The sequence below is a fragment of the Botryllus schlosseri genome, chromosome 11 (genome assembly GCF_051294905.1).
Source record: "Botryllus schlosseri isolate E-star chromosome 11, Bs_hap1, whole genome shotgun sequence".
In the NCBI taxonomy this organism is placed as follows: domain Eukaryota; kingdom Metazoa; phylum Chordata; class Ascidiacea; order Stolidobranchia; family Styelidae; genus Botryllus; species Botryllus schlosseri.
Genome location: NC_137246.1, coordinates 3,372,702 through 3,385,960, shown reverse-complemented (window position 1 = coordinate 3,385,960; position 13,259 = coordinate 3,372,702). Strand labels below are relative to the sequence as shown.

The 13,259-nt window shown below is 38.6% G+C and overlaps 1 long non-coding RNA gene across 1 annotated transcript; it reads right to left on the bottom strand.

Annotated features, from left to right (window-relative positions):
• Positions 1–6,029: 6,029 nt before the first annotated feature.
• LOC145450832 (uncharacterized) lies at positions 6,030–7,881 on the bottom strand. The gene is made up of 2 exons (XR_013918597.1): positions 6,293–7,881; positions 6,030–6,211 (listed from the first exon to the last, which is right to left on the bottom strand). It is a non-coding gene; the product is annotated as an uncharacterized LOC145450832 (long non-coding RNA).
• Positions 7,882–13,259: the final 5,378 nt, after the last annotated feature.

Here is a 13,259-nt window from a genome sequence, read left to right as displayed (position 1 = left end):
CCGATCATACGAATTGCTGAATTGCAAATGAGCGAAGAAATATTATAAATGTATATGATCGGCATTTAATACAGACGTTTGATTAACAAATTTATTAATGTAAAGAATTTTATTTTCAAGGAAGTCTATTCCAGACCAGAAGTCACTAAATTCCCCACAATTGGGGTGTTCCCCACCGGTTAGAAACACCTGCATTGGAATGTATCTTTAAATATAATTTTACATCTCTACAAGCATTTGGCGACAGCTGATCAAATGTCTAGGCCTATTTTCCCCGCCAATCTGTGGGTCACATTCATTAGCTTCATTAGCCAACATCACGCTGTCCGCTGTCCATTATATCAGAAATAACCAGATTTCATGAAGTTACAATGCGTTTTGTAGACCGGCATATCGTAATGTCGCTCCAAGACAAGCTACATATTTTTGAATTACAATGATGATTATGTCAAATAGATATTGCGCGATGATCATCCTCCCAAAGCGCAGAAAATTATTTCCAAGTTCAACAAATTGATAAAAATATTCATGTAACTTCTATATTCTCATTGGATTATCCATTGGTTATTTACGCACTGGAAGTTACGATAAGAAAAATGCAATTGTAACGCGACAGCGGTGGAATATCATTTTCTATGCTATTTAAATTGGAAAAATTGTCAATAATATTATTTTCATTCATATGCGCGTCGCGAAACTTTGTTGTCTTCAGATAGATGTTGACCGGAATCAGTGAGTCATGAATCGCAATTTGAGATATGAAGAATATGAACATCGTCAGTAAACGATTTTCTGTGGTATGCAATCAATTTGACAAAGCGAAAGAAGGATAATTGTCATGGTTCTGGAAAAACTGTCCAAGTATGGAAAAGTATGGAAGTATGGAAAACACTTTCCATGCCATACTTGGTAAATTTCCATACCATACCATACCATACTTGCACTTTTCCATATTCCATACCGAAATTTCGTTCCATGCCATACCATACTCCCATACCTGACCATGTCCTGATTAGCATTGCGTCTACGGCTATATATCATAGCCAATTTGTATCGCGCTAATTGCATTTTTGCACTCTCGTTTTGTGAATTATCTGGCTGTTGTTGTTATACCATTCTTACGTCACACCATCTATTTCATCTTCATATTTCGAATGGCAAACTCCGTATTTATCGACGGCCGCTCCCGATGATTGTCGGTTAAAAAGCTTGGTGGAGTGGATAAATAGCGAATACGAATGTGTTGTTCGTTGCAACATTCAAATTCTGTACCACGTGGAACTTATTTTACAATTGTGAATATCAAACCACTATGATGTCACATGAATATACGTGACGTCATGGCAATAAATCAAGAAGAATATTTCCTGTAGATTTATTAAACTTAAAGTTAGACTTTGAATGCACATCACGCGATGTAGCGTTAGTTCATCCGTTATAGATGTTACTTCATTCCCATAAGATTTCAATATGGATACCAACCCAAAAATATTCTAAAAAATAAGTTTTAAATATATACATAATTTAGAGAAAGGAATGTAACTGCATTCACTATTGGTGCTAGAAGCTGATGACACACTTTAGTCTAGAGACGCTAGACTTCGCCCATGCAGAACCTGCTGATGAGTGACGGTTCGGCACAGACATTTCGGCGTTTTGCCGGACATGCTAATACCAGAGTTGGATCAATTACATTACATCAGTTCAATTACAATGAAAATTACAATTACTTTTATACATGTTTCAATTACATTACAATTACAATTACTCCATGCTAAAAATATCAAATTACAATTACAATCACAATTACTCCTTGCATGCTTCAATTACATTACAATTACAATTACAATTGCTGCTGTTGAACATGTAATTCAATAATCATAAATTCAACCGTGCTCCTTGACAACCGAAGCGTCGTATTTAACAACAATTCAAGTCTAGTTCAGATTGTGTAGTATAAATGCGTTTATGTACGTACATAGCAGAGATGAGCATGGATTAGGATTACAATTAAATAGTATATTCATATTGAAATGAACCCGAATATTTTCGGCTGACACTAGGTGATACACCTAAAAATAGTACATTGAACGCTCTCGAATTCGAAATTTCATGCTGGTGACGTCATATTTTGTGATACGATTGTTGATATACAATGTTCTTTCCAATTCTCTACTAGTTGCTGACGATTACCCCTGACGAGTGTCAGCCGAAAATATTCGGGTTCATTTCAATATGAATATACTATTTAATTGTATATTGAAGTTCTGTGTACCTCCAAGAAGCTCTTCGGATTAGGATTAGGTTTTGAAAAAACAGGATTTGTGAAATTTTGTCGGATTTGGATTGGATTTGGACATTTTTTTCAGAACGGATTAGGATTTGGATTGGATTTACCTATTTTCTGGGAGATTGAAATGTCGTGTGGCGAATGCCGACAAACTTTATTCAGATCAGTTATTAATGTACTTTTGGTTACTAAGTTATCTTGAATCAAGTGAATCGTTGGTTGTGAAAGAAAACTTTCAAATCCCTCCATTGCATAAATTAGTATTTTTTCTGAATTTCCAGTTGGAATCGTATTAGGATTGGACATGGACTTGAATATAAGAATGTTATGGATTAGGATTTGGATTTGGATTGGAAGGTTCGGATTTGGATTGGATTAGGACATAGAAATTTCAAATCCGCTCATCTCTGGTACATAGTATGCTATGTAAGATGTCATTGTGACGTAATATAAACGTGTTTTGTATGCTCGGTAATTATGGCTCACGTAATTGGAAATGTAAAATGTTATTTACCTAATTTCCTATGGGTTAGGATTAAGGATAGGCTGCAGTATGTCGTTGAAAAAGTATTTTAATATATGCACGTGATGGATTTGCGTATATAGTATATAATTAAAGAAATAATATTATTTTTATCGAGGGACGTCGGAATTAGGATGAGGAGTAAAAACAAAACCGTGCTTTGTCAGATAAGGCGTTATATAATATCCAGTGGTCTGGTTAGTTAGCCAGACGAAGTAACGATGCAGCATCGTGATCTGAAATCGTATTGTAGATTGCCAACCCACGGATAGATGTGCAAGATGTGAGTCACGGATGAATGCACCGACAGACGTACTGCAGAGCCGGCTAAAAGCAGCAAACTTTGTAGTCCTAGAGCTGGCGATCCATGCGTCCAAATTTGATGCATCTGGTCTTTATCGTAAGCTATTGACGTACAAATTCCCAAAATACAAAATAAAATCTCGTCAGGGCAATGTAACTGCTCCAAAATAGCCGTTTAAGGCCGACTGTTCTGAAAAGTGAGAGCGCTGCAGCAGCATGACCACAACAATTACCAATTACGACCAGCGATTGTTCAGAACAATGCCGATTCCCAGACTTTCACGACTATTTTGGGATGATACCATTGCCTGGAAATATACTTTTATTGCGGAATCAATGCGACACTAGCTTTCGATTAGGACCATACATATCAAATTTCGACGCTTGGATCGCCAGCTATGGGACTATCAATTCTGCTGCTTTTAGCCGACTCAGCATTTCGCTTCTCGGCGTATTCAATCGTGAGTCACGTGTTACGAATCCATCCGTTGGTTAGTAATCTAAAAATTGTATACAATGGCAGCCGAGGCCAGCATAGCGGTAAAAATAAAAAAAAACTTCGCCCGCAAGGGCGCAGTCAAGGGCTTCCGCGAATGGATCCACCAAATTCGACATTTAAAGAGAATGCATTATTAGTCAATTATTTTATGTTGTGCTTGTCAGGTCTCAATAGCAATTTAATGTAATTGATATTGTAATATAGCAAAATTTTTGTCAAATTACAATTACAATTACAATTACACAAAATAAAAATGCTTTAATTACAATTACATACAATTACACAAAATAAGAATGCTTCAATTACAATTACAATTACAATTACACAAAATAAAAATGCTTCAATTACAATTACATTACAATGACATTGAAAATGGAATTAATTACATTCAATTACAATTACAAATTACAATTGATCCAACTCTGGCTAATACAACTGCGATTTAGTACAGGGGTTCTTAACCAGGGGTTGGTGGACCCCTTAGGGTACGACATACCAAATCAGGGGTACGAGATACATAATGGAATTACGCCAATACGCTATATTTCGAGCTTAACTTGTTTTGCACACCGACAAAAAGTTCACATTCCCATCAAGTCATTTTAGCTGGAATACAAAATAACTCACTCACTCTCGAATGACTTTCCACTGTGACAAAATATTTCTACCTTCATTTATTCTACACTAATATAGCTGACCGTTGCTGGATATGCGGTGCCTGTACGATGCATTTTCACCATGCATATATTTGAGTAAGCAGCCTACCACCATACCTAGATACCAATGATATCATATATTTCAAAATAAGACTGAATGATTCCTATAGTAGCGATGGGAATCTATGTCATCATCACCCGTCGTACGTAGGATATACAATGACTGTTTCATATACAATTGCCTACCATACCTAGATACCACTGATATCAGATATTTCGAAATAAGACTGACTGATTCCTGTAGTTGCGATGTAAATCCATGAAATCATCAATCGTCATAAGCCTGATATACACAATGGCTGTTTCATATACAACGGTTTGCGTTGCCGTGACGGGCGGTTCGCAATGAGTAGGTTCATCATTCTTATTCACTCTCTCATTTTGTATCACAAAGTATCTATTGTTCTGCGGGTCACGGGATCCTCTCGTATATAAGTCACAATGAACATATTTGACATTACGTAAGGAGGTTTATCTAGGCTAGGGATGGTGCGAACGTGAGGTTCACGTTCTCGTTCGGTGTGCTAACCGCGGAACATTCGGAGGTTCACGTTCGCCAACGAACCATAGTAGGTTCTACACCAGTGGCTCTCAACCCGGGGGTGCACATTAAGGTTATGTCTTGAAAAATATATTCAAAGTTTTGTGTGTCCTGAAGTTACAAAGGATGAACTTATGTGTCCTGATTCGAAAATTCATAAGAGTTAGGACTGTTTAAACAAAAACCTCCCGCACAAAGATTTTCTAGATTTCACTGTATGAAGGATAGGCTTTGTTTTGTAGGTACAGAATATAACGGCGAAGAAGAAAAAGTAACCTAAATATGATAATCGCAATTGGTCTCTGTACAAGATACAGATCCAATGCTCATCCAGTAAGTTATAAACTCAGAATTAGTGAATGTTTCCTAAGTGGGCCTACCTTGCGTCTTGTCATCTACATTACCTTAGGGTTGCCATACGTCCGGAATTTCCCGGACATGTCTGGAATTTCACTGTTCAAACTAGCGTCCGGGAGGAATTTCTAAAATATGCCAAATGTCCGGAATTTTGAAGATTTGACGACGTAGGCTCATAATTTTTTCGTAAATCAACATAAAAACATTATTTTGGGGAATATTTATGCTGATGCATGATATTTTTCCATTACCATCTCATTTGTTGATTTTTGTATGAAGACTAACACACCCTCGCAAAAACTGCAATAAAATATAAATAAAAACAACCTTCATTTACTGGAATAAGCCTAATTGTAGTCGCAATTATAGGAGAACGGTATATTCCTAGAGATCGTTAAGGCCCTTTTAATGCTTTATTCAAAGATAGTGGTTCCAAACGTGGGGGTCGTTTGCCTTATTTATTCTGGTGTTCGCAAATATGTTGAACGTAATCAGCTTCCAATATAGCCCGTGAGTAAGTCCGGGCAAAGGTGCTGACTTCTTTTAGTAATCAGCTCGTCAAATTTTAATCTGGGCCACGGAACATTTTTAAATTGGAGATGGAGTTGCGACCATGAAAGGTTGGAAACCACTGGATGTGGGGTGTTTATAAAGCTCCGTGGTGCGCACCGGAATAAGACTGATAAACGATCTTATCGGACTTAACGATGTACAATTACGCTCCCTGTATCTTCATCATCATCCTCCACCAGCTCTACCGCTAACTTATGTGGGCGGAGAGTATAGTAACCAGGGCTGTGGAGTCGGAGTCGGAGTCGGTGGAGTCGGAGTCGGAGTCGGGGTGATTTTCGCTTGATGGAGTCGGAGTCGGAGTCGGAGTCGTGCAAACTATAATAGCTGGAGTCGGAGTCGGAGTCGGAGTCGGTGGGAAAATACTGACTGGAGTCGGAGTCGGAGTTTGTGAGAATGACCCTGACTTCGACTCCGACTCCGACTCCAACTCCAACTTCTCTATCATGAAAACATTTGCTTTCAAAGAATTTTCAATATAATTTTTATGTACCACCAATCACTGTTAATAATAACCATACAGATCAGGTGCGGCCAGCCCGTGACACGCAGGCCAAATTTGGCACAGGAGAAGGTTAGGTGCGGCCTGCGAGGTAATTCCCGAAATTATTTATGACATCAGGTACAATTGCAAGGCCAACGAAAATTAGATTAACATGACCGCGAAATTTGATGATGAGTAAAACAACAGTTCTGACGCATTGACGTATCCAGGGGCCAGCCACATTTATCCCAGATCTTCGTATATGACCGTAAAGTAGAATATTTCATAGCAGATTTATTTGACTTGAAATTTTTCTCGGTACTTCGTATGATTCATTGTCACTAGATTTCTTGCATTCAGTATTTGAGCCCCCTTCTGAAAATTATAAAGACATCTTATTTACAGAATTGAGTCTAACTATATTCGCAATTAGGAGATAACGTGCCGTCCAACATGCGGCTTCGCTTGTGCACTCGCAGCGAGATCGTCGACAAAACATTTGCACAAAATGATAGAGGCATGTTCACTGATAACGTCGATTTTGCTATGTCTAAACGTCGAATAATCCTGTCCTTGCCAAATGAGCACAGTAGTATACAGATGCGACCCCCAATGTATGTTAGCGACATATTTATTGATATAGCCTAATTCAGTCGTTATCTTGCAAAAAAATTTCGCGCTTAGCGCGACCAGGGCCTGATTGCGCGCTGCACAGTTGCATGACATATTGTTGTCAATTTTAGAGCGTATTAATATAAGTCTTGTTTGCAATGTTACCTAATTCGGTTCGCTCCTATCGACGACTAAAAAAAGGTTATCAACATTCCAGTTGCCCGCGCAATGGTTCGTAAATCTCAGGTGTCCCTTTCGCCGAAAAAGTTGCCCACCTCTGATATAGATAAAATTAGACATTACTTGCAAATTACAACTCAGTTGCAAAGGGGAAGAAAATCGCAAGATGCATTTTCGTGATGCAGTCAAAATTGATGCAATTTTTGGAATTATACCATGATACTGTGGCATAGCAAATGCATCGGCTGGTTTTGTAAAATTGTAATGATGTAAATATGACCAAACGATGCTTCCCACTTGACAAAATTAAAAATATTTGTAGTGTAGCTTAGCTGTTTGGGCCGAACAAATGATGAAGAAAGACTGCAAGTCTTAGTCCGTGAATACTTGACTAAGGACATATAGACTAGACATAGGCTATGGTATTTGACTAATTACTAAATTTCATTTATCACCAATGTCTATAAGTAGTAAGAGTGTGTGTGCTTGTAATCAGAATAGTGTGTAATGAGAAAATTAGTAAGTTCAATCTCCAGTGCTTTTCAACCTTTTTGAGCTTCATTCGCACTTTTTTTGTAAAATAAATTTCATTCGCACAAACTAACCGAATATTGTTATACAAACAGAAGATGAAAATACATTTATTTGCTGAGATGTTCAACAAATTGGCTACTATCTATCTTAAGCTATTAAGTGTCTCATTAAATAGGCTACTATTTTCGCTCGTTTTGATTTCAACTATTTCACTAAAACCCTTCTACTAGTGCTTGGATGACTAGGTCTTGAAGTCTTTTCTGCACTCCTATCCAACAAATTTTGAGATTTTGAGAGCTGACAAAAAGGTCTAGGAGGCTCCAGTATGTCGGAAGTGTGAATAACTCACCTGTTTGTGTTGAGGCTTTTGCCTTATGTCTTGGAATGTAAGGTCCAAATGATCAAGGAGAGTAGGCCCATTAGAGCTCGTTACCTTATTATACGTTGCTCTAACTTTTTTTTCGATTTCCCATTTTCCGTCTCGAGAGTATGTGGTAAGACCAAATAAACTCACGATACTGTGTGTTCTGCTCTCTATAGCTCAATCTAACTTGAGAATTCCTGACAGTTTAATAGTGTTAAAGCAGTTTTTAGACTACCACTAAAATCCGAGTTTTTGTGGCATCTCGCGACCCGAGCCTCACCCAAAAAAGGAATTCATTTTTAATATTACAGTAGTATGCTATGATGTGACGGACATTGGACATGCATGACATACAGAACGCGCACACAACAATTCTATCCAACACAGCTCTACAAAATATGTCTGACGCACGCGAGTTCAAATTATGGGGAATTAAATTCCTTTGCGTGTCGCAGTTGTACTACTGTCTACTCTACTCAGGTTGCAAGAACGGGACTATTCCGAGCTGACAATGGAGCATATCCATATCTAATGAATTGGCCATCCAGTATCGGTCATTTTTTGTCCAAGATTTTGTCGACATAATGTTTTAACACCGCATTTTATCAGCTGTTTGTTGACCAAAACTTTCCGTCTTCATGTGACCCGACGCAGAAGGGGTTGGCTTCGAAATCAAAGAGTCTCATAGACGTGAACTCGCTCGTTGCACATCCCTAGTCCCTACAGTAGTTCATCCCGACGGTCTTCGACCATGTTTCCCAGAAAAACGGGCAAATATTATCATGAATTCTCATGATAAAGCTTATTAGTTCCAGTACCCAACACCGTGACCTTTGTAAAAGCTATCGCAGGATCTTTTCAATAAATTCTACAAATATTACATACATATTAACAGATAGCTCTGGCACCGTGTCGACCCAAAATGATATATTTTGCAGTCCATACTTTAATAACCCTTGAAGAGGTAAGATTTGCGTTACAGTAACCTGCAAATGGGAGTCTGTGATGATAGTATTTACTACTATCCTCGGGCCTCGCACTAATCGAACAGGTATTACGGAAGTATGATGATTGTTTAGCGAAAGTAAGCAGAAAGTCAATTTACCGTCATTTTCCCAGCCTGTCGCAGGCTCAGACGGGCTGATATACTGTAAGTCTGCCACTACACCAGGGGTCGGCAACCTTTTGCTAGTCGCGGGCCAAATTTCGGGTGTACAACTTCTTGGCGGGCCGGAATATTTCTTAGTACTATATTTTACGCTCACTTCGGTATATTATCCTACATTGCTGCAATCTCAATCATACCAATCGGAAGACACATGTATTTACACTTCAACAACACAGAATAAATGTGACAATTGACGCAGCTTGCTTTGTGAAAGGTTTTCAACTTCTGGTAACAAGTCAGATGAAACAATAATCAGACCATATTCAAAATGGACATCCGAAATACGTGATCTTAGCTTGCTCTTCGTGAATTTCATTGATCAAAACTATTGTTCACATGCGTACGTCCTTCCAAAAATCGATGCAATTTCTTTTGCATTGTTGGTCAAGCTGGGATAAAGGCCAATTTCAATAACGTACTCTTTGTTAAAGTCATGCAGCGATATGCTCTTTGTATGAGATTTGTCATTCAATTCAACTGCATCGCATTTCAGAAAGACCCATTTGAAATTTTCAGGCAATGTTTTTGGCGTCCACATTAAACGGAGTACTGAATAGTCAGAATTCATTTTGTAGTGAAGGAATGTGGGAAAAGCGGGTGAATATTCAGTAGTTAAATTTCGTATCACAGTTACAAATGAAGTGTTGGTACTAGGTTTTCTCTCCTCCAGTATAGGAAAGTGAGTATAATTTTATTTGTACTGTTGACATTTCCACAGTCACAGATTTGTTTTGAATGCGCCTTAACATCTCATGTATTTAGTAGTTTTCCCCCTGAAGTTGCAAATTCAATTTGTTCAGATGTGACGTTAAATGTACCAGGAGAGCAAGATGAGATACCCATTTTCGATTACAAGATTATGAGTCGGCGATATTTGTGTTTTCGAGGAAAGTTGCTCTTTCTTTTCTCAGTTCATACACTCGTGTAAGCATAGCTGCTCGACTTAATGCGCGAACATGACAGATATAGGCCTACATGACATCGCCATATTGATTTTCTGCTTGTAGTAATATCCGGCGTAACTGATTCAGTTAATGAGACAAAAATCATATTAACAGTTTTCATCATTGTGGCCAAAACACTATTCAGGTTTGTTGTCTTGGCACACAATGCCGTCTGGAAAATTAAACCATAGATAGGCTAACTAACATACGGAGGCTAGTTATCTATAATTGAACAGTTTGAGATTCCGTCATTGCGTCTGAGATGTTCAGAGGTGGTCAGTAACGAAGTACTTCTACTTTTTGGAAGTACTCAAGTAGTTTTCCTCTACTTCTGGTACTTACTCAAGTAGATCTGATTTTCTCTACTTCTACTTCTACTTCGTAATATTTTGTCATCTACTTACTTACTTTTCGCTATTTTTAGTTTGTCAAGTAGAAGTAGTTAAATCCGACTATACGGAAGATAGCCTGAGGAATTTCGGGGCTGTTGTCACGGAGTACCAACACTTAATATTCATAAAAGTCAAGTAAAGCCCAGAATTTTTTTTTGCGCTTCGCACACAGTAGTTATGGAGTGACAAATTTATTTTCGCGAAAGTATCAGTGAATATGATTTATGTAGCGGATTGCTTGGTTCCGCTCACACCGCACTGTTGCTCATACCAAATATTTCATCACAGTAAATATGACCAGCCATAACGTTTCAAACTACCGTTTCGATTCGCAATCTACCAATTACCTATCATATCGTAATCTAGCAGTCCATGACGTGTCTTGCTAATCTGGAAAATACAGCTTTTTTGAATGTTACACCTGTTTTAGCAGATCGCCTTTGAAGTTATATGGACAAAAGACATGAAATATATTTTCCTCATTTGAGAAGTGGTATTTGTATTTCACTTTCAATTGCGAGTATCATATTTTGAGTTCTAATTACTTTAAGTTCTTTTGTCTGCAGAACATACATGTTGAAGCATAAAAGCAAGTGTAGTAATGCCTCAATTTTCCGAAAATAAAGCAACACTAAATATAACTTTTACGACCAACAATATTTGGTATTAACGTACACTAATAGTGCAAAGTGATGAAGCCGTATCCGATACAACTTCAACTTCTACGCTCTTCGCCTGAACCTGAGGCCTTATCATATGGGGTAGAGGGTGCCATGCCATGATATTCTCTAAAATGGGGTCTTCTAGTAAATAAAGGGTCAGTATCGCATTTTCATATCAATACTATAATTTGCATCCCATGATGCGAAAGAATGCTTATTCTGTCAAAAATTGATACCTCCTGGATGCATCAATACGAATCAAGCTCTTTCTCTTCTTCTGCATATAGCTCAATTCGCAGCTTTTGACACTACATGCGAACGAATTAAGACTGTTTTCAAAACTACTTACTTACTTGAGTAGATTTAAAGTCAGCCAATTCTACTTCTACTTCAAGTAGTTTTAGGTGTCTGATTGAAGAAGTACTTCTACTCGTACTTGAGTAGATTTTTCCGTCGCTACTTCTACTTCTACTTGAGTAGCTTTCTTGACTACTTTGACCACCTCTGGAGATGTTCCAAGCAAAGGTAGGACACCTTTATTGTCACACCCCATTAGAGTGGTAAACCCTTTAAAAAAGTATGGAACACCTTCGGTTGCGAGATACACCCGATTGATAAGCACTGATCCAGTCTAGTCTATCTCCATCTCCTACTTCAACCACCTTCGTTTTATGGCGTAACAATAAGCTAATACGATGTAGGCTACTATTATATCGTAGCAATGCCGCATTTTTGCATGCAGTGCTGCACTGCAGATTGAAACTCATTATGAAACGGCGGGCCGTATTCTTGTGATAACTAATTATTATGTCGCGGGCCGGACGATTTCGCTTGGCGGGCCGGATCCGGCCCGCGGGCCGTAGGTTGCCGACCCTTGCACTACACCATCTTCCAAACCAAGCTTTTCGTTACGTAACAATTATATATTGCGAAAATATTAATTCACTACGGCTTGTGAGAGCTACGACTATAGTGGTGCGTCGTAAATTAAACAAGTTTTTACAATCGCGTCGCAACAACAAAAGTTAAACTGCCCTTGAATTTCCTATAAGGTTTATTTGAATTATTCCAGGTCAGAAAAATTGACAATTACTATTCGCGATTTTCATCCGCACTCATACGGGATTTTCATTCGCACCGTTCGCACCATGCTCGTCATTCGCACTGCAATTTTTTTCATTCGCACAGGTGCGAACCGTCACACAGGTTGAAAAGCACTGAATCTCTGTATTAGTTGCTGACTCATACACAAAAGCTACAGTTGGATTTTTTATCTACATTTTTATTATACAGGATTGGACATCTGCCATATTTGTTAGAGAGTCCGTGTTATAAAAACTTGAAAAAAGAATTTAGCAAATCATTCTTTCATGTTAATTGCATAGTGGAAAATTCGAGCTGTGCCACAATGAAACAATTTAGCATGCCACCGTTAATCATATGTTTGCATATGTTTAATGGTTGTAGTCATTCAACCGACAATGTGGCATATAATTTTCTAAGTAAATTGGTAATAATGCTGGAGTCGGAGTCGGGAGTCGGAGTCGGAGTCGGTACGTTTAAAGACCCAGGAGTCGGAGTCGGAGTCGGAGTCGGTACGTTTAAAGACTCAGGAGTCGGAGTCGGAGTCGGAGTCGGTAGATTGAAAATGTGTGGAGTCGGAGTCGGAGCCGGAGTCGGAGTCGGTGGTAAAATTTACCGACTCCACAGCCCTGATAGTAACTATCTATAGCAATATATGGAACAAGCGAACAAGCAATATTATTGACAGAATTCATTCAAAAAATTTAACGACATGATGCATATAGAAACCAGATTCATATAGCAAGCCACCCCCCCCCCCCCCCCCAGAAGTTGCATCGATTACCCTATGGGCTCAAAATCAGTGTTGATTTGGGCAGGAAAGGACTGAAAACATGAGCTTTCGGTCCCGGTTACACAGCTCACAGCCACATACTCCTGAACCGGATCGTGACCACCTCTGGTCTATCAGCAAAGCTTTGCTAGTGTGACGTCATAGCTCATTTTTAAATCCGCTAGTGGGCGCTAAAGGGTGTCCGGAATTTGTATCACAGAAATATGGTAACCCTACATTACCTATCTGTTTTAGATGTATGTAT